The sequence below is a fragment of the Mauremys reevesii genome, linkage group 1 (assembly GCF_016161935.1).
Source record: "Mauremys reevesii isolate NIE-2019 linkage group 1, ASM1616193v1, whole genome shotgun sequence".
Lineage (NCBI taxonomy): Eukaryota > Metazoa > Chordata > Testudines > Geoemydidae > Mauremys > Mauremys reevesii.
The window spans coordinates 61293594-61316307 of record NC_052623.1 but is presented as its reverse complement, the minus strand read 5'-3'; the positions used below and the strand labels follow the sequence as shown (position 1 = coordinate 61316307).

Here is a 22714-nt window from a genome sequence, read left to right as displayed (position 1 = left end):
GAGTGACAAAAGTGTTAAAGAACTAGAATGGAAATGAAAGGACATTATTGACACATATGATACAGAAGCTCTGCCACAGCCAGGGGCGGCTCTAGGCACCAGCGCGCCAAGCAGGCGCTTGGGGCGGCCGTTTCCCGGGGGGGCGTCATTTGGCTCCGGTGGAGCTCCCGCCGGCATGCCTGCGGCAGGTCCACTGGAGCGCGGGACGAGCGGACCTGCCGCAGGCATGACTGCGGCGGGTCCCGTCTTCCCGCGGCTCCGGTTGAGCTCCCGCAGAAATGACTGCGGCAGGTCCGCTTGTCCCGGGCTCCGGTGGACCTGCCGCAGGCATGCCGGCGGGAGCTCAACCGGAGCCGCGGGAAGAGGGGACCCGCCGCGGGACCGGGGAAGAGCGGCGCAGCGCACCGCGCTGCTTGGGGCAGCCGGATTTCTAGAGCCGCCCCTGGCCACAGCAAACTGCTGCATAAAGGGATACTTAGGTGGTTCTACATGCATGATCCTCCCTTTTTGCTTGGTGTGAAACCAGAAGCTGTCCCTTGCAATTCCTACAGCAAACAAGCAAGGGCAACTTTAGCATAGGATCAGGAGAATGCTGTGATCTGGCCTCAGCTTTCAAAAGCAACTAATGATTTGGGGTGCTTCACTTTTTGGGTGCCCAACTTGAGAAACCGAGATGATGTACACTTTATATGCTGAAAATCAGGTCCCTTTAAGCCTTAGATGGTGCCTCGGGTTGGACACCCAGGATCCTTAGTCACTTTTGCAAGTTTGGACCATCTGGCAGCATGTTGCTCTGAAAGTGACCCTGATGTGTGGGTCTGTGAAATGGCTATGCGTGAGTTTGTTGGACAGTGGGGCTACACTAGGCAAGTCATGCACAGCTAAAATGAATTGCTCTAAACCTGTTTTACAAAAGCTTTGACTAGCCTAGGTCTAGGCTGTAGCATTTCTTGCAAGACTTTCTTTAAAAAACAATCCCCCAAACTTCTGATGGTGTTACAGAACCATAATGAACTGGCTCTGGATGGAGTGTATAGCATCGTTGTCATGTACACCAATGGTTATCAGATGGTATGCCTTTAATGGCATATGTTTTCCCCATCAAATGGAATGAGCAAACCGAGTGTAAGAGTCCAGCACTTCATTCCTCATGCTGCAGAAGCTGCAGCTAGGAAGTTAGGGGAAAATTCTTATGTGAGAAATGATACAATGTGTGCAAGTCACACTAGTCAGTGCATGAAAATGTAATAAAACTAGAGAGCTCTTTTGGGGATTGTCATTATTTGTAGCTAATTGAAGTCTTTGGAGAACTTGTTTTGGTGTTCTGTGCCCAGATTTATGTAGTGGGCAGGTCAATGCATTTAGAGTAAGACACTGGGAACCAGGAGATCTGGATTCTATTCCTGGATCTGCCACAGACTAACTATATGACCGTGGGAATAACACTTAACTTTACTGTGCCTCAGTTAATAAGGGTAATCAGTGTGGTATAAAACAGAGTTCTGGAAAAGGTACGCCGAGGCTTATGTCATTAGGACTGTATAGTGTATTTGTTTCTGGTTTTTTAACAATACCCTGCGCTGGGGGCAAGGTGGAGGTGCACTGCCCCAGGGAGACAGCACTAGGAGGTATTGTGCTTCCTGGAGTTCCCACATGTACAATGGAGCATGCAGCAAGCTAATGATGAGTCAATACTCTACTCATCAGTGCTGAGGCAGAGGTGTAGGATCATCGCCTTCCTTCTCACTGGTGCCTTTCCCATTTGGTGTGCCTTGCACCCCAGGGTCACCAGCATGGAACATGCCCTGTGTTTAGGAGCACACACGGCTGCTGCATGGGGATGCAAAGGCTGAACGTCTCCTTTCACGCCCACATGTGAGCCAGTCACAGTCTAACTCTTGCTCTTAATATTTTTAAAATGCTCTGAAATGCTAGGAGAAAGACGCTATAGCAGTGCATTGTGAAAAAGACGATGGATAAATGTTAGTTGTAGGGCTAGTCAAAATTTTCCATCAAAACTGTTTTTAAAGTGAAAATTGGGATTTTGACTAAACAAAATTCATGAAAAGTATTTGCCACTGTGATGCCTCATATCCCTATTCTCTCTCCTCCATGGGCCAGGTTCAGCAGACAGACTACATTTCCCATGATGCGTCATGGCCAGGGACTCCGATGATGCTCTGTATGGCTCAGCAAGAGGGGGAAAACTGTGGTGGATCCTAGGAGATGTAGTTCAGGAAGGGAGTGCAGCCCAGAAAGAGAGAGGGGGCAGGAGGCACCCAAAGTAAAACAAACTCCCATGAGACAGAATGGCAGCATTCCTAAAGAACCATTTTTCAGTTTTCAGATGAAAATTTTGTGTTTCATATTTTTTGCCAAAAAGTTGAAATTTTCTGTGAGAGGATTTTTTTTTCTGACCAGCTCTAGCTATTAGGCTCAGTATTATGGTCTCAAAAAAGCTGCTATCTACTTTTCATAGATGTCTGATGGACCCTAAATATTCCAGCTGCACCTAGCTCTGATTCTAGTAGCTGACGTATGCTTCTGAAATCAGGTCTCCCATGAGAAGATCAATACAGGCTGGCTAGCTTTAATGCGGTAAAGAAAATAATTGAGTAACTATACCTGTTGATAAGAATTTGTCAAAATCTCTGTACTGATTTCTTGTAACATGATGTGTGGCATGCAGTACAAATTGTGAAATACAGGGGAGTATGACTTTTTAGAGGAAAGGTGGCTATGTGGTGAAGCCACAGGATTGGATCTCAGGAGCTCTAGCTTCAATTACAGTAGAACCTCAGAGTTACGAACACCAGAGTTATGAACTGACCGGCCAACTGCACACCTCATTGGAACCGGAAATACACAATCAGGCAGCAGGGACAAAAAGCAAAGCAAAGCAAATTCTGTACAGTACTGTGTAATAAAGGGAAAGTTTGAAAAAAAGATTTGACCTGTAAGGAAACTGTTTTTGTGCTCGTTTCATTTAAATTAAGATAGTTAAAAGCAGCATCTTTCTTTTGCATAGGAAAGTTTCAAAGCTGTATTAAGTCAGCTTCCCTTCCAACCCTAATATTCTATGATTCTGTGATTCAATGTAAACTGTTGAAAGAACAACCAAAATGTTTTATTCAGAATTATGAACATTTCAGAGTTATGAACAACCTCCATTCCCAAGGTGTTTGTAACTCTGAGGTTCTACTGTACCAGCTCTACCTCAGGGTCCCTATGTGTGCTTGGACACTTGAGCACTTAATCTTTCTGTGCCTCTGTTTCCCATCTGTAAAATGGAGATGATAATGCTTCCTTTATCTGACCCTTTGCCTGTCTTGTTTTTTAGATGGTAAACTCTTCAGTGCAGACACCATCTGCCAAAGTGTTTTTCTGCAGGACATACTACAACAGGACACTGATCTCGGTTGGGGCTTCTAGGCGCTATTATCATACATATCAATATAATAATGTTACCATAATTGTACATATGGTATCTCTTTCTGACACAGCTGACATTTTAATACAAAAGGTCTAATATTAGAGACTATCATCCCCTGAGGTGTGTGCATGTAGCTCCCATTGACTTCAATGGGAGATTTGCACATAAACATCTGCCCCGAGTTCTAATCTCATTTTAGATTCTGGGTATGTCTACACTGCAATGTAAGCTGGGGTTCAGACTCGGGCTTGAGCCCAAACCCCCTTTCCATCTACCCACAATTCTGTCTGATTCAGGCCTGGGCCCCAGGCTCCTGCAGGAGTGGAGGGTTTGAGCCCACATCCAGCTGGGACTTTAAAAAGTGGAAGTGAAATTCTATTGAGGAAAATAGAAAGGAGCATAAACTCTGGCAAGTGACATGTAAAAATGTAATGAGGAAGGCCAAAAAAGAATTTGAAGAACAGCTACCCAAAGATTCAAAAAGAAACATTTTTTTAAAGTACATCAGAAGCAGAAAGCCTGCTAAACAACCAGTGGGGCCACTGGACGATCGAGATGCTAAAGGAGCACTCAAGGACGCTAAGGCCATTGCGGAGAAACTAAATGAATTTTTTGCATTAGTCTTCGTGGCTGAGGATGTGAGTGAGATTCTCAAATCTGAGCCATTCTTTTTAGTTGACAAATCTGAGGAACTGTCCCAGATAGAGTTGTCATTAGAGGAAGTTTTGGAACAAATTGATAAATTAAACAGTAATAAGTCACCAGGACCAGATGGTATTCAGTTCTGAAGGAACTCAAATGTGAAATTGCAAAACTACTACCTGTGGTATGTATCTTACCATTTAAATCAGCTTCTGTACCAGATGACTGGAAGATTGCTAATCTGATGCCATTAAAAAAAAAAAAAAAAAAGAGGCTCCAGAGGCAACCCCCACAATTACAGGCTAGTAAGCCTAACTTCAGTACTGAGAAAATTGGTTGAAACTATAGTAAAGAACAGAATTATCAGACACATAGATGAACATGATATGTTGGTAAAGAGTCAACACTTTTTTTTTTTAAAGGGAAATCATGCCTAACCAATCTATTAGAATTTTTTGTGGGTGCCAACAAGCATGTGGACAAGGGTGATCCAGTGCATGCTAAACACACAAGAAAGGGAAAGGAGAGCATGCCAGGTGACATGCAAAATCAGTGCAAACAAGTGCCCTGTTCAACATTTGGTTTCTGCACTTTGTTTTATTACTAGTTGTGGTGTTGATTTATGACTGTTCTTTCAATGTTCAAACGGTAGCTGATCTGCATGCCAGTGCTCTTATTGTTATTTTTTAATTCAGACAAAGGCTTTTATTTTAGTAAAAAAATGTATTGCCATTTTGATGCTGTATGGAATTGTGAGACACTTTATGATATTGTTGATACCAATATAAAATTGCAAGGAATCTGATCAGAAATGCTGTGTGAGGTATCTGCAAAAATGTTATGATTTGCCAAGTATGATAATCTTGTTTATATGTTTGTATCACCTTTGTATTGTATGTTATAGATACGTATGGTATATCTGTATTTCCAAACTTGTGCTGTGTTTCTGGAGGACACCCCCAGACAGATTGGCATCAGCACTGCCTAGCCTGTTCGATGGCCCATTAAGGGTCATCAGCTGTACAATGAACCCTTTGAAAAGCTAAAGATAGACCTTATGAGTCAGCAGGACTTGTAGGGGCATGCCTATGGGAAAGGGACTACAAGGGTTTTCCATGCCATGTGCTATGAGTTTGTGTTTGGAACAAAGGAAGTACTAGATACATGGCAAAAGGACTATAGAGAGCAGCTGCATCATCTCTATTTTGTCTTCATTCCTGCTTCTTACCTCAGAAGCAACTTTTGAACAAACTGAAGCTCTGAACAAAGCACTGAATGACCCATCTAAGCTTTGGATGTGTTCCAGAGGGACTTTCAAGCCAGCAAACTCTCCAATGCTACTAAGAACCTGATACAAAGACTTCAAAGTCCATATATGTATGTGACTGCTTTACCATTTAACAACTCTCTTCTTGTTCTTTCTTATTGCTTTATAAAACTTTAGTTTTAGACACTAAAGGATTGGCTGGTATTTTGGGTGAGATCCAACCTAATATTGACCTGGCAATGTGGCTGACCCTTTGGGGTTCTGCAGAACATTTTGTATAGTGGGAAAAGTTTTTAAATAACTCCTCACCTTACTGCACCTAGGTGCTGATTGGGAGCCAGAGAACTGGAATGTAATGAAGGGAGCTCTGTGATTTCTTTTTCAGCTTCTTGATAACTAGTGTGGAGGATCAGAAGCACTGGTTGGGGAGTTTAACTTCAGTGTTACCCACCAGTCTTGGGAGTATCTGGCCTGACCTTGGCATTTTCAGTGAGGGCTGCCATAGACACACCGGGTCCCATCCATCACTACATTACATCCTATTATGTGAATGTTGAATAATAAAAATAAACACATGCTAAGGCTCAAATGGGAAGATGCCCCGAAACACAATTTCTGCATACATCAATCCATAATATACAGTAGAACCTCAGCGTTACGAACACCTCGGGAATGGAAGTTGTTCATAACTCTGAAATGTTCGTAACTCTGAACAAAACATTATGGTTGCTCTTTCAAAAGTTTACAACTGAACATTGACTTAATACAGCTTAGAAACTTTACTATGCAGAAGAAAAATGCTGCTTTCAACCATCTTAATTTAAATGAAACAAGCACAGAAACACTTCTCTTACCTCGTCAATTTTTTTTAAAACTTTCCCTTTATGTTTTTAGCAGTTTATGTGTAATAGCACTGTATTTGATTTTTTTGTGTGTCTCTGCTTCTACCCGATTGCATACTTTCAGTTCCAAATGAGGTGGTCGACCAGTCAGTTTGCAACTCTGGTGTTCATAATTCTGAGGTTCTAGTGTAAATGCACATTCTCCCCCCGCCCATTTCATAAACAGTCATATCATTCATAATAAAGATTCATGACAATTATTCCTCCCACTGCATCGTGTGATGTGACAGTACCTCATTCACAGTAAACACTGCTTTACAAAATCATACTGTTCTCTCTCTGTCACGGTCCCATGCAAGTCCATAATGTGGGAGCATAGAGCATCCCTGATTTCAGTTGCCAGGTACATCCTGCTCCAACTGTGACAGGTGCACTTTCTGGATGAGTATACAGGTTCAGAATCCATTGCTGCTGTATGTCCATTCAGGGGCAAATGGCTCACCTTTGTCTTCACAAAGACTGTGAATATAGCAAGCCACAAGAATGTGGACAGCACTGATGACACTGGAATCCACCAGTGTGTAGACAGGGCCAGTGGGATTTCAATCTGCCAAACACCCATTCAACCAGCTGTTTACACCTACTGATTGTGTAATAAACCTGCTTTTGCCAAGCGCTCTGAGATCAAGATACGGTTTCACAAGCCAAGGCCAAAAGGGTCCTCCAGAATAACAGCAAGGACAGTAATTCCATTTATGACAATGTCATCTGGTGGAAGTAGTATCTCGGCCTGTCAATGAATGTAAACTCCCAATCCGCAGAAAACCCTGGCGTCATGAACTTTTCCAGTGCAGCCCACATTAGCACCCATAAATCAGCTCTGTGGTCCACAAGGGGCTGCATAACAATGGATTATGGTTTGTGGTTTATTGACTCGTGTGTCCAACAAGGAGGGCAAACTATAGGCCTGAGTCCCACCTGTGGCCCCAGCGCACATTGGAAACTCCATTCTGTCAAAGCCAACAATTACGTCAGGAATATTTTTTATGCCCACCACCTGGGGGTAAATCATTTGATTGCTTTAGAAACTCTGCCACCACTTTACCCTTAGTTGACTTCCCAATACCAAACTGGTTAGCAATGGACCTGTAGCTATCTGGGGTAGCCAGCTTCCAGATGGTTATAGCAACCTGCTTCTGGACCAGTATGGCTGGCCTCATGTGTGTGTCCTGATGCTGGAGGGTCAGGGCAAGCTGCTCACAAAACTCCAGAAATGTAGCTTACTTCATGCAAAAGTACTGGACCCGCTGCTGGTCATCCTAGGTCTGTATGAGGATGTGGTCCTACCAGTCTGCTCCAGAAGTGCTGGACAATGTAGGGGACATCAGTGGCTACACAGAGTCATGAGCAAGATCTGCCAGTTCGAGTCCTCCATGTTGGTATTCTCCTCCTCCTTCTGCTCCATCTTTAGCTCCGTCAGCTGCCTTTGGTAGGTCAGAAAATGCCACCAGAATGTCCAGCAGTGTCTCATGGGAGCTCTGCCCATTTCCTGAAACAGGAGTTAAAGCACAAGCAAGAGAAGCTCTTCTGATGGTGACTTTTCCATGGGAGCAAGCAGATCCAAAAGACAGCTTGGTAGGATCTGTTGGGAAGTTGGTGGGCTGTGACATCTTCCTGTATAATGCAGGGTGGACAGGCAAGTTTTCCCACACTTCACCACGAATCATGGGCTAGAGTGGCCATGCTTTAGGAGGACTCTAGGAAGTCTGGGATATGGTTGGTTGGATGGACTCAGGTCTGTGTACTGCAGTGTGGATGCTGGAGCCCTGGTACAGGACTGGGCTCAGAAATGGTTAATCTAGGTGTGGCAGGCCAAAGATCCATGGGTGCAATGCCTCCTGCTGGTTGTCCTGGGAATTAGCTCTTTTCCAGCCTGAAGCGCCCTGTGCAGGCCAGTGTCTCGCCTGCCGCTGACCCCCCATGTCCCTCCCGGACTCCAGTGCCCCTTCCCTCAGGGTTCTGCCCTCTGCAGTACCTCCACAGTCTCTGGGTCTCCCCTCCCAGGGGAACCCCCAACCCTCTATCCCCACCTTGCCTCAGTGGCTACTGCCAATCACTATCTAGCCCCTGCTCCCTGGGCAGACTGCAGTCTGTAAACTGCTCATCATTGGCAAGGGCGGGGTTGGACCTGCTGCCTCTGCTTATCTCTGGGCTGCCCCTCTGCAACCCTAGTACCTTTCATAGGCCCTTTTCCAGGCCTGCAGTGTGGGGTTTTTCTAGGCTGGAGCTCTCCAGCTCCCTCTGCCCTTCCCCAGCACTCCTCCACCTCAGGTACCCTTTTCGTCCAGGCAGCCAGGTCCTTCTCTCTCAAGAAGCTAGCAAGAGAGTGTGTGTGTTAGCTTCTGGCCCACAGCCCTCTTATAAGGACCAGTGGGCCCTGATTAAGCTGGCCACAGCTGTGGCTGCTTTCCCCATCAGCCTACCTTTTCCCTGCTGCAGCCCTTTCCAGGGCTGCTATAACCCCTTCAGGGCTGGAGTGGGGTGACCACCCCGCTACACTAGGGTCAATATGCAGTAGGAACACTCAAACCCTGGGCTTGCAAACCCAGTGTCCATGGACTTGAGTCCCACTAAACCTCGGTTTGCATTGCAGTGTAGAAATGCTTCGTGAAACCCTGGATGCATCAACCTCTCTGGCTCAGTTTCCTCCTCTTTCAAATGGGGACAGTGCTATGCACCTAGCATAGTTCACAAGGAGAGATTAATTAGCTGTGAGAATTCATTATTCAATATTACTAAATTGCTTTAAATAGTAAAAAAATTGCATTTTCTGGAAAAAATAGTTTAAAGATTATTTTTTCTAGTTAAACCCAAACATTTTGTATTTCTCTTGTTTGTGTGCTCAGACTCTTACCTTCCTCTCGTTTCTTAGTTGTGCTTTCACATTCAGAGGCAGGCAATTGTGTTGCTGACTTTTTCAGCATATCCCCCAAATCCAGGAAATTATACACTTCATATTTTGTGTGTGCGAGAGAGCGGGAGAGACATCTGAGACCTATTCTGTGCGCAGATATATGTGGAAAGAAAGATTTAGAGAACAGTGTTTTCTGACATCTCATTGCCATCATTCAGTTTAATGGGGCAGCATGCTGCTGTTCTTTTAATGTTTTGTTGGCTGGCAAGAGGTGAGGAAAAACCTATAGTGAGTTTGGCCACTGCTGGAATTATATATATTATGAAACCTTAATTAGCCCCTACTGTACTGCTGAAAGTATATTTCTCATCTTGAATACTTTGTCATGTGAAATGTTATACAGTAGCTCTCTGAATGTGGAGTCATTTCAGTTAGCAAAATGGGATGTGCCCAAGCATGTAGCATGAAGAAATATGTGCTCTTGGTACCAAAAAAGAAAAAAAAAAGTATTTAAGTTTAGCAGAGTAAAAGGAAAATCACAACTTATGCAGTGAAAATGTACAGTTAGCCATTTCCTTTTTGTTCAGAGCGTGAATTCTTCAAGCTGGCATACAACCACTTCTTTTTGTCCATAAAGTCCAGTATTGTTGACCTCAAGAAGGTCCATTTTATTGCCAAAAAAAGTTTTCCTGTTCCATGGGTAGACTAATTTGCAGCTGTCATATCCAGCTTGTTGTATTAGATGCTCTTGTCTCAGTATGTTGTGTCAGGGTACTCTTTTCTGCCATCATTAAGAAAAAGAGTCACAGCTATCCAAGTGCTATGGTTACAAAGATATTGTTCGAGGAGAATTATTGTGCCAGTAACAATTTTATTTTAACTTTACCAAGCAGTTGTGTAGAATACTTCACCTTACTATTATGTCTTGGAAACAGAAACGAGGATGGGTGATGTATATTTCTTTGATTTTTTCCAGAGTCAAGTAGTGGAGAAATAAAAGGAAAAATAATGGTGTAATGAAGTGTGCTTGGTCATATCACTGGAATGAAAAGGCAAGCATTGGTTAAGATGACTACTTTCAATGGTACTGAGTCCAGTAATTCTGGCCTCAAACTACAGAACAATTATAGGCTGCATCCATGAAGCTTTTTATTACCGTGAAGCTGCATTCTAGGTGTCAGTGGACAATGCAATATATTAATGATGGAAGGTGAAGCTCCCTCTTCCTCACCCTAAAGATAGTTGAACTTCATAGTTTCTATTCCTGCTACCCTTAGTCGTGGATTTATAGATTTAATGATCTGAAAGGACCATTATCTTCATCTAGACCAGTGTTGGGCAACCTGCGGCCCGTCAGGGTAATCGGCTGGCAAGCCATGAGACAGTTTTGTTTACATTGACCATCCGCAGGCATGGCCGTCTGCAGCTCCCAGTGGCTGCAGCTCGCCGTTCCTGGCCAATGGGAGCTGCAGGTTGCCCACCACTGATCTACACTGACCTCTTGTGTAACACAGGGCATAGAATTTTACCAAGTGATTCCTGCATCAAGTCCACAATTTCTGATTGAGCAGAACATATTTTTTAGGAAGACATCCAGTTTTGATTTAAAGGCTTCAAATGAAGGAATATCCACCATGTCCCTAATTTGTTGCGTGATTAATTACTCTCACTAGTCTGAATTTGTCTAGTTTCAGCTTCCAGCAATTGTATGTTATGTCTGCTAAATCAAAGAGCCCTTGACTATCAGAAATTTTCTACTGCTCTAGGTACTTATCAATTAGATCTGAGCAAAATTCAGAATTTCCCACCGCGCAGGAAGTTCAGACACTTCAGCATTTGTTTTTGTCCCAAATCGTGATGAAAAGTTGAAATTTCAAAAATTTGCACAGAACAGAAACTCGTAAACATTTCAATTCCGGAATGTCGAAATAAAATATTTTGATATTTTCTATTGAAACAAGACACTTTGACATTCCAGAAATAGAAGTGTTTTGTTTTCTTACAAGTCAGTTGAATATTAAACTGCATTTTCCCATAGTGGCACATTGCCTCATGGGAGCTGTAATTCAGGAGCCTGATGCCTCCATTCACCCCTATGGACCAAGCTCCCTGGCCTGACTACATCTTCATATCTGTATGACTATATCTTCATCAATGATTTAGATATTGCCATAGAGAGTACACTTATAAAGTTTGTTGAGAATCCCAAGCAAGGGGTTGCATATGCTTTGGAGGATAGGATTAAAATTCAAAATGTTCTGGACAAACTGGAGATATGGTCTGAAGTAAATAGGATGAAATTCAATAAGGACAAATGCAAAGTACTCCACTTAGGAAGGAACAATCAGTTACACACATACAAAATGAGAAATGACTGCCTAGGATGGAGTACTGCAGAAAGGGATCTGGGGGTCATAGTGGATCACAAGCTAAATATGAGTCAAAAGTGTAACTCTATTGCAAAAAACACAAACATCATTCAGGGATGTATTAGCAGGAGTTTTCTAAGCAAGACATGGGAAGTAATTCTTCCGCTCTACTCCACGCTGATTAGGCTTCATTGGAGTATTGTGTCCAGTTCTGGGTGTCATATTTCAGGAAAGATGTGGACAAATTGGAGAAAGTCCAGAGCAGAGCAAGAAAAATGATTAAAGGTCTAGAAAACATGACCTATGAGGGAAGATTGAAAAAACTGGGTTTGTTTAGTCTGGAGAAGAGAAGACTGAGGGGGGACGTGATAACAGTTTTCAAGTACATAAAAGGTTATTACAAGGAGGAGGGAGAAAAATTGTTCTTCTTAACCTCTGAGGATAGGACAAGAAGCAATGGGCTTAAATTGCAGCAAGGGCACTTTAGGTTGGACATCAGGAAAAACTTCCTAGCTGTCAGGGTGGTTAAACGCTGGAATAAATTGTCTAGGAAGGTTGTGGAATCTCCATCATTGGAGATTTTTAAGAGCAGATTAGACAAACACCTGCCAGGGATGGTCTAGATAATAATTAGTCCTGCCATGAGTGCAGAGGACTGGACTAGAAGATCTCTCCAGGTCCTTTCCTGTCCTATGATTTTATGATCTTCCACAGGCACCCCAGTCATATAACTTCCTTGATGCACCATGCAGCTTGGTCAGAGAGAAACCTGCACTGCACTGTGGGAGATGTAGTCCTCCAGAAGTCCAGCCCATCACAGAAGATGAGGGCCCAAACTACAACTCTCACTCTCATAAGGCAATGCACTCATACAGTAATGCGGTTTAATGTCAGGAATCAGGGCCTTCAGCAGACCCATTCTTGGGCAACATATCAAGTGTAGTGGACCTACCTGACTAGCTATACTGACTGATTGATTGGAAGAGTCAGCAGACCAGCTCTTAATTCTGGCGGCAAGAGCAGTGCAGCGGTTGCTCAAAGCATTCACCCATGGCTGTGATCATACCTATGCCGGCTTGTTCCCAGCCCTGCTCCTGGCTTGTTCCAACTCTGCACCTGCCTTGAACACAGCCTTGCCACTACCTTGCCTCATACCAGGTAACTCGGTTCTGACCCTGGGGTCTGGTTCCTGGCTCCTGACTCTTGCCTCTGACTCTAGACATGACCACTCTAGACATGATCACTGACTAATATTTTGTTGAACTGATTCAAACCAAAACATTTTGGGTCAGTTCAACAAAATATTAGTGATCTGTTAGTGATCATATTATATTCCAAAGCAAGTTAAAATATTTCTTTTAGATTTTCATGAAGAAAAAAATTAACATTTCTGACAAAATCCTGCAAAGATTTCAATTTTGAAGAAACTGCATTTTTCTTCGGTCATTCTGACAGACTATTCCTCAGAAGCTCGATTATCAATTATGAACAAGTCCCTTCATGTAGCGAGGTGGAGTGGCCTCCCTCTGATGCAGACAGGGGAGGAACCACTCCCCGCTCTGTGGTGGGTGGAGCCAGGCCGGGCCTGCCCCTTGTGCCGGAAGTGGAGGGGTAGAGCAGGAAGTATAAGAGGTAGGGACTCCAGCTCAGTAGCGGGAGCGCCAGGGAAGCGGTAGGATGCTGTTGCCTTGCTGCTGGCTCCTGAGCCAGGGACTGAGCTGTATCAACCCCTGCCTCTGGAGGTATATTTGGAGGAGCTGCCACCAGGCAAATACCCCGTGTAGGTGCTGGAACTGTTGGCTGCTGAGTACCCTGAGGGCCTGTGAGTGCCGAAGCGTTACAAACAGGTAAGGGTAGGATTTAGTACAGGGAAACCAGACCTACCCCCTGTTGCCAATCTCACCCCTGGGGTGGCAGCCTACACATCTTAGGCCGCATGACCTGCATTTATTTGCTGTCTGCCCTAGCCAGGGAGTTGGGCCAGAGACTGCTTGATATTGCTGGGCCCTGCCCAGAGGTCTGAGCCTGACTGTGTTGCTGCCTGCCCCCGCCAGAGAGCTGGCTACAGACTGTTATTGGTGGTGTAGCAAGGCACAGTGGCCTCCCTCTGATGCAGATGGAGGAACCACTTCAAGCCATTAGACTTAGGGTGACCACACAGCAAATGTAAAAAATCGGGATGGGGTTGGGGGTAATAAGAGCCTATATAAGAAAAAGACCCAAAAATCGGGACTATCCCTATAAAATCGGGACATCTGGTCACCCTAATTACACTTCACCTTTTCTTGGATAAACTAAATAGACTGAGCTTTTTAGACCTCACTATAAGGCAGGTTTTCCTGACCTAGGATGTTTCTTGTAACGATTTTCTGAACCCTTTCCCATTTGTTAACATCCTGTTTAAATGTGGACACCAGAACTGGACACTATTTCACTAATGGTCTTAATAATGCCATATTTGGTGGTAACCACACCTCCTTACTTCTACTTGATAGTCCCCTGCTTATAAATCCAAGGATTGCATTTGCTCTCTCAGCTACCACATCATGCAGGGAGCTCATATTCAGTTTAGCAGGTTATCATCGATGATGCCTAAATCCTTTTCTGAGTCACTGCTTTCCAAAATACAGTCCCTCATCCTACATTCTTGGTTCCTAGATGCATGACCTTACATTTAGCTATGTAAAAATGGCATGTTGTTCAAGTGAGCCCAGATTGCTCTGTAGAACTGACCTGTCATTCTCATTATGTACCACTCCACAAACTTTACTAGCAATGATTTTACATTTTTCTATCGGATCATTGATAAAGATATGGAATAGCCTTTGGTCAAGATAAATCCTTATGGAGACCCCACTGAAAATGCCCCCACAGGGTGGTGATTCCTCATTCACAATTACTTTTGGGACCTGATCACTTAGTGCTACATTGCATTTTTAATCAGAATTTTGTGCAGTGTAAAGTCAAATGCTTTCACTTCAACACGGTTACAGATTTTAAAATGTTTAACTTTAGCAGTTCCTGTTTAAAATCCTCTCTAGTTACTTTTGGAATAGAAAGTATTTCATTATTGCTGTAAGCTGTGAATACGTCCCCCAGCTTCTTTCCAAATAAAGAGCAGAAATGTTCTTCTTTATTTGTATCATTGAATATTTTACCATCCCTGTTTATCCTGATTATGGTCTCACTTACACTAATGTAAACCAGGAATAATTAAATTGAAGTTAGTGGAATTACACCGGTGTCAAATTGGCTGTAAGCGAGATCTGAATCAATCCTATAACATTTTATCTTATTTATAACCTCAATGTTATAAGCAGGGAATACATGTTAGGTGCTTGGATACTTGGCTGCAACCTTGATTTAATTAGAAAATCTTCTTGTTCTTGACACTGATCAAGTTATTTTTTTCTAAAGCTTAAATATTCGAAAGGCAGATTGCTTTACTTGAATAGGTGGAAGAATACCAAGAGAGAAAGCGTGTTCAGAATCACAGTGTAGAAATAGTTGGGGCTGGGAGTATAATAAGAGCTCTGTGTCTATGGCAAAGCAGAACACTCTCTGCTACAAACCACTCCTCCTGTAGTGAATGTTAAATATTCTGTCTATAGCACATCTACTTTAAGAGCCTCCCTTTGCAAGGAACCCTTGACACAGTTCTCCTAAATCTCAACTCATAAAATAGCTGATTTTCCCACTAAAGGGTTACATTAAAAGGGTTGTTGGCTATTTTCAACTTAATGAATAAGTTCTATATTAATTATTAAAGTTAAGAGAATATGAGGCTGAGGTTTCCCTTCTCTACTACAAGAAACAAGCTGGACCTGGACATCATCATTGAAGATTACCAAATTAACAACCGCCATGATGCTACACATTCCTGCAAACAGTATGATTCTGCAGTTTCTGCATTCTTCCAGTTTCACTTAGCAGCAGAGGAGTATGTATGATAAGTTCCACGTGGTAGATAAGTGTTAGAAGATCTCATCTGTTAGAACTCTAAATACAACATATGAAAGCAAGAGTCTGATCGCTGATAAGAAGAGATACCTTTATCATGCCAGGGATTGTAAATGAGTTTGAAAAGCTGGTTTGTAATGAAGGGGATCAACGGGGCAGAATAGAAGTGGCCAAAAACCCATGAGATAATTCAGTTAACTGGCCTTTTTTAATTTAATTTAATTTTTTTGAGGAAGTGGATGTGATGTACTCAGAATGGGTTAGGAATTTTAGGGGTTCGGTCCCTGCTATAAGTTGAACTAAGGGCATGTTTGGCTTACCAAGTTAGAGCCCTATTACAGTGGGACAAATCCTTAAGTTCTTATTTTTCTTCTGTTTTTATTCAGTTTCAGAGTGCAGCTCGCAATAGCAATAGCCACAGGGAACTTTCCTGCAGGAGAAGGTGGTGCGCTGTAGCCTCACACCCTGGCTTGCCACACAAGAGCTTACTCATGTAAGTAGACCCATTGAAGTCAATGGGCCAAATTCTGAAGTCCTTGCTTAGATTTTACTCAGGCAAAATTCCCTCTCACTTCAGCATTAGTTTTGACTGAATACAAATTGAGCGAGGGCTTCAGGAGCTGATGCACTAGGACTACTTGGTGATTACTCACATGAGTAAGGGTTACAAGATCAAGCTCACAATTTCTTAAGCATTTTAGTATCTAACAGGAATATAGGAATTTTTAAAGTGGATCAGACCAATAGTTCATTTATACCAGTATCCTAGTGTCTCTGGGAATGCAACAGCCCTGTTCAGAGGTATGCACAAAAAAACCAACAATGGGCAATTATTGAACAAACTGCCCATCGTCTAAGTTTCTTTCCAACCCAGGCAGATAATGGTTGGCTTGTAACTTGATTCATATAGGTTTATAGCCTTCATATTTTTTATTTCAACTAGTGTAACTGTAGTTGTTCTTATTATTCATATGACTGTCTAATCCAATTTAGAAACTTATTAAGCAGAGCTGGTTAAAAAAAAAAATCCCCAGGAAGAATTTTTTAAAAATAAACAGTTTTTTCATGACCATATATGTGACAATAAAATTCTAAAGTTTTTTAAAGAAATTAAGTGAAAAAATCATTTGAAAGGTCTGGCTTTTTTCTCACTTTAAAAAACAAACAATTTTTCGTGGGGGAAGAGGGGAGAGAGAAGAAAAATGGGAGGGAATGGGATTTTTTCCCCATCAGGTCAAATGAAAAACTTTGAAATTTTTAAGTTTTTGAAAAAAATTCATTCAAAATATCATTTAAAATGGAAACATTTTGATGACACTGAATTTTTAAGTGAAAAATGAAACCTCATTTTTTGACAGAAAAGTTTTTCCTTTGAAAAAATATTCAACCTGCTTTACTATTAAGGTAGTTGCCTTAAGCAAATAGCAATGACTTTGAGTTCAAAAGGTCAATTCTGCATTGCATACAAACATTTATTTTTACACCTTCAAGTGTGTTGCCTTTTAATTTTATTTGACTGCCTTCCTGCGTATATATTCTAGGAAAGTGTGAATAGGCGCATCCAATTGGCCTTCTACATACTATCTATTTTATATACCTCTAGCTTATCTCCTCTTTGTTCCTTTGCAAAATAATTAAGCCTTGACTATTTTCCTTTTACTTGTACCTCACATAAAAATTTCTTTTCACCCTAGCCATTCCTCTAATCATTTTCTTTGCATCACTCTGGAATCTTTTAGTGTCTCCTATGCCTTATTAAATATGAAGTGACCAAAAGGAATAGAATTCAAGATGAGGATATGTCACTGTGCCTCAGTGAGTCAGAGCTGAGGATGCCAAATTCAGGATGAATTGCTGAGAAATAGGGCAGACACATCCCAGATTACTGGTTATTCTACCATCAGATATACCAAGCCAGTGACAAAAGTAAACGTCCGTCTCACCACACTGGTTAACAAGAAGTAAAAAATGCACTCTGCTTAGGCATTCCAGCATTCATTTCACCACCCAGACACTAGACTTTATGATGAGTGGTTATTTAAAAACCAGTTTCATCAAACAAAGGGTCCTTCTAATCCCAAGAGATGAGCCACATAGCCAGGTCAATATATAATGCAGATTTTACCCAATAATCACACTGTTGCCATTCCTTTAGTATCTAATATCTAAAAGTTTATTTATAAGAGAAAAGAAAGAGGAGAGAGTTAAAATGGCTCAAGAAGTCATATACATATAATCATTGCAGCGTTCTTGGATCAGGTTTGTAGCAGTGATGTTACAGACTGCTGGTTTATAAAGTCTCTGGTAACTTCCAAAAGATTGGAAGGTCCTCAGTCCATTGATGAGACTGCTTCTTTTACTCTAAGTCCATAGTCCAGAAATCAGAGCAGGAAAGAGGCAAAATGGAGATGCTTCCAGGGTCCTTTATACCTTCTCCCATGTGGAGGGACTGCTCTCAGTCTAAGGGTATGTCTGCACTATGAAATTAGGTCGATTTTCTAGAAGTCGATTTTTATAAATCAATTTTATACAGCTGATTGCGTATGTCCACACTAAGCGCATTAAGTCGGTGGAGTGTGTCCTCACTACTGTGGCTAGAATCGATTTACGGAGCGGTGAACTATAGGTAGCTATCCCACAGTTCCCGCAGTCTCCGCTGCCCATTGGAATTCTGTGTTAAGCTCCCAATGCCTGATGGGGCAAAAACATTGTTGCAGGTGGTTTTGGATACACGTTGTCAGTCGTACCTCCCTCCGTGAAAGCAATGGCAGACAATTGTTTCGCACCTTTTTTCCTGGGTTGCCCGTGCAGACGCCATATCATGGCAAGCATGGAGCCCGCTTAGTTCACCATCCTGCTGCTGTTGTGGGCAAGTCTACTGTGGGGGCTGCTGTGATCCAAGTAGCCAATGCAAACATTGATGTTCTGTTATCAAAGGTAGTGACTCTGGGAAATGTACGGGCCTTTTTAGATTTTAAGTGAATCATATTCCTGTCCTTTGTTGCTGGTGAAGAAGTCTTGCAGCTGTACATTCCAGTCTGGTTGGCGCTGTAACACCCCATAGCACTTCTATGGTTGACACATATAACAGCTCCAGGGCTCTTGCTCTTTTGTCTTGGCCGAGGTATCTTGCCCTACCCAGACCTCCAACCATTCAACACAGAAGCACCTGCAGCAGCTGGCATTGGTACACAGCAGCAGCTCCTTGCCTTCGCAGCAGACGGTGCAGTAGGACTGCTAACCATCGACATCCACTGCTTCCGCTGCAACTCTGCTCTCCTGCTCCCCAGCGACGAGCTCAGGGGATCAGTTCTGGTCCTCCTGGGTGTTGCTGGCAGCAGACGTCTGATTTTGAGCAGCCAGACACCAGGGCGATTAGAAGAGCACATCAAGGCGCGCTGTGCATCAGAGAGGCTTTGAAAATCAGTTTCATGACTGGCCAGGCTTCGGTGTGACAGTTGTGTGTGTTTCTCCTTGATGCAAACCCGCCCCCTTTGTTGATTTTAATTCCCTGTAAGCCAACCGCCCTCCCCCCTTCGAAATAAAGTAACTATTGTTTTGAAACCATGCATTCTTTCTTTATTAATTAAAAAAAATGAAATAACAGACAAGGTAGCCTGGGTGGGGTGGGGGGGAGGGAAGGACAAGGCCACATTGCTTATTGTAGCCACACTAAAAATCAAGCAGTTTGAAAGACAGCCTTCTGTTGCTTGGGCCATCCTCTGGAATAGAGTGGCTGGGTGCCCGGAGCCTCCGCTCTCCTCCCCGTGTTCTTGGGCGTCTCGGTGAGGAGGCTATGGAACATGGGGAGGAGGGTAGGCAGTTATATAGTGGATGCAGCAGGGGTCTGTACTCTTGTTGGCTTTCCTGCAGCTCCAACGGACGCTTCATCATGTCCATTTCCTCCCCCATTAGCCTCAGCATTGTGTCCTGCCTCCGCTCTTCACGCTCACTTAATTCTTTCCTGGCCTCTGCCACTGAATGCCTCCATGCATTAAGCTGTGCCCTATCAGTGCGGGAGGACTACATGAGCTCAGAAAACATGTAATCCTGAGTGCATTTTTTTTGCCTTCTAATCTGCGATAACCTCAGGGATGGAGATGATAGAGGGAGTGTAGAAACATTCTGTGCTCTACGATGCTTTGATGACTCATAATAGCAGCCACTACCCATATTCTGGCTAAAGTTCCATAGGAAGGCTCACCAGGTGGGGACAAGCTTCTCCTATGGTGTTCTAAGTGTTCTTTAATGGGCCATCAACTTGAATAGTTCATTCACAATGTGCTGGCCAGACTGGATATAAATTACCTTGTGGGTGTTAGCCCAGGAATGAACATACTTGAAATATAGATCTATATAGCTAATATTCATAACTTCAGATACAAAAAATGATACATGCATATAAACAGGATAATCATACTCTGCAAATCATAACTTTTCCATTGACAGTTTACATGATATACTTTGTACAAGATTTATTGTAACTGTTTAACAGTGGCAATATTAATGATATAAATGGTCATATTTCAACAAAACAGCATCACAGGATATACCTTCAGTTCACACAACCACAATATAATATTTTCCATATTATTCTTCATTCTCTTCTTAAAGCAGTTTAGCAACGAATTTGCTTGTTTGCCTTCTTCTACGGCTTGAGCAGACATTTTTATCAAGCTGTCCACCTTGACACCTAGATCTTTTAACAGGCCTGGAAGGCATTCACTTAGTCTCAGGAGCCAAAAGTGTGAAGTACTGTACATCCTCAACTAGAAAAAAAATATTCAAATTTACTGAATGTATTACAGACGAGGTGATTAAATTCTTGGAAGTGAAAAGCAATTGGACCTAACTGCAAGGCCAGTTGTTTATAGTACAAACATGTGTAGAATTTATGTGTTTGGATGGTGTATTCTGTATTGAATATAGGGTATGCTGGCCCAAGGAACAATTTACATGAATTGTGGCTTGTAAGCAATACACCTCATTGAACAAACTGTTTAAAGTATTTCAATAGGCAGCAATATTCCTGTCTAAAGCACAGTATGTTAGACTATTCCTTTGGAAATGGTTCTGGTACAGAAGTCCCTACATACACCTCAAGAAAAAGAAGAAAGGAAGAAGTAGAAGCTATTTAACCTACTCACAAACACTTTGCAGATTATTAACATTGTGGGTGGTTTGTTGCTTATGTTGTGTTCTTATGAACAAGGGAGTCATTGTCCAAATGGATAGTAGATACCCAATCTCCTTGGCAATCCTGTGCAGTTAGCATAGACTCATTGCCTTCTGTGATGCAAGACAACGCACCGTACTTTATTACCTCTTTTCCATACTGCTTTTTGAATTGATATGAGTCCCATTTGACTTGATCAACATGGTGAACTATATTAAGCATTTATACCGTGCACAATCCCATTTGGTCCTTTTATGTTGTATGGATTCATACAAAATCCCTCAATAAGTAAGTGACCTATGAGCTATTTTCCATCGCTAGTGGCTATGAGTCTATGGTGCATTGTAAATTTGAGACAAAAACTAAATCCTCTATTTGCCATTTGGATAATGGCTATCTAGCTCCAATTGAAACAGTTCACATATTGAAACAGTAATCATCAACGCTAAGCCTAGAAATATGCTGCTATGTTTAGGTGCTGTACATAAACACTGTCCAGAAAATGATCATGTCTAGAACTTTGGTTGGTATGGAACTCATTCAGATGTCTCATGATCTGTTACATTTTTTGTTTGTTTTTAAAAGGATCTCATAAAAGAGGATATGAAAATTCATAAAGCAAGAATACAGACGAAATACGCCTTCTGAATTACAACAAGATCACTAACTTTTTATGGACAGCTGAGAAGGTAACCAAAATATGTGCTGTGTAGTTCCTACCTGGTTTCTGAAATCTGCACAATGCTGGGTGTATAGTGCTGTGAAGATTGCTTGGAAGCAAAGGCAACTGCCTGGACTAATGTTAAGGGTGGTGTACATCTGAAGCCTAGGCTACACAGTGTAAATGCAGTTGATTCCAGGTTCTCCCAGCTGTGATCAGGACTTGAAACCACATTACTTTGGCAGTGAGTTTCTAGATCTCAGTGTTCCAGGCAAAGAAAGCCAGGCCTTGGAGCATTTGCTGTTCGTGGTGGACATGAGACTCTTGGCATAGGGAATTTATATACATGGCTTTTCTTTCCGGTGGTGATGGTAGTGAGGACTTAGGGTGGCACAGGTGGAAAACAAATCTCAGGTGTACTCTTAGGGCACTCAGAAATTAATGCAGACTCCCTTACATTTGAGTAACAGTTCATCAGGCTTTGTGATCATAGTGGTTGTGTTCAGGTGATTTATCAGTTAAGCTTTGGACTCAATACAGTATTTCCTCTCCAGCAGGAAACCATTACCTATCTGGCCACAGGAAACGTTTAAAGTTTTCATACTAATGAATCTCTCTCCCTGTTGCCTGTGTGAACCACGAAGATTTTGAAGATACAAGTATTTTCCATCAAGATATGAATAACACTACTTGGCAAACTATCCTATAACAAAAAAACAAGCCTCCAACTTTTTTTTAGTGACTTTACATACAATGTGCCTTAATTACTGGCAAGCATGTCAAGAGCCTATTCCCACATGTGTCAACACTTCCTTAATACACTGTAATTCATCATGTTAGCATGGCAGAAACAAGGTACTCCATATCTTTACACACATCCTTCTCCAAGTTTTGGTCCTGAACTGCGTATTAAATGAACATGAAGTCTTCGTCTAGTGAACAAAGAACAGACCACAGCATCGAAACAGTAAGGTCCCTCGAGTCAATCAAAGTCATACATCACAGAGCACTTTATCATATTCTTCACAACACTGCCTAAATCCAAGAAGCACTGCTTTATTGTCAGAAGGACATTCACTTAATAACAGTAATAAATCCAGAAAGGCAAGCTAATTTTAGACAGAAATCTTGGCTAAGAGAGAACCCTATCATTTCTCACTCCTGACATTTTTATTCATTGAGTTCATTTTCATGCATTGAGTTCATTTTCATGCTAGTTGTGTGATTAAATGCAGATAGGGATTTATTTATTTTTAATAAAAAAATATAGGATTCTGAAAAGTGCCAAAATGGCAAATAAGGGATCCAATCCTTTCCCGCATTGAAATCAACAGCAGTTTTGTTATTTACTTCAATGGAAGTGGGACTGAGCTCGCGAATCTGTTGGAAGAAACAAAAAAGGTTAAAATTCCATTTGAAAAGTCTTTTTGGATTATCTTTTAACCCTTTG

The 22714-nt window shown here is 42.2% G+C and overlaps 1 long non-coding RNA gene across 2 annotated transcripts in view; it reads left to right on the top strand.

The window, feature by feature from the left end:
• Positions 1–22424, top strand: part of LOC120395799 — a 305544-nt gene extending 283120 nt beyond the window's left edge. Inside the window, exons 12-13 of one of the 2 annotated variants that reach the window (XR_005592807.1) lie at positions 21189–21292; positions 21819–22424. This is a non-coding gene — a long non-coding RNA (uncharacterized LOC120395799). Of the gene's footprint in view, positions 1–21188 lie in introns of both variants that reach the window. The other variant, XR_005592799.1, reaches the window with a different exon arrangement.
• The last annotated feature ends 290 nt before the right edge of the window (positions 22425–22714 follow it).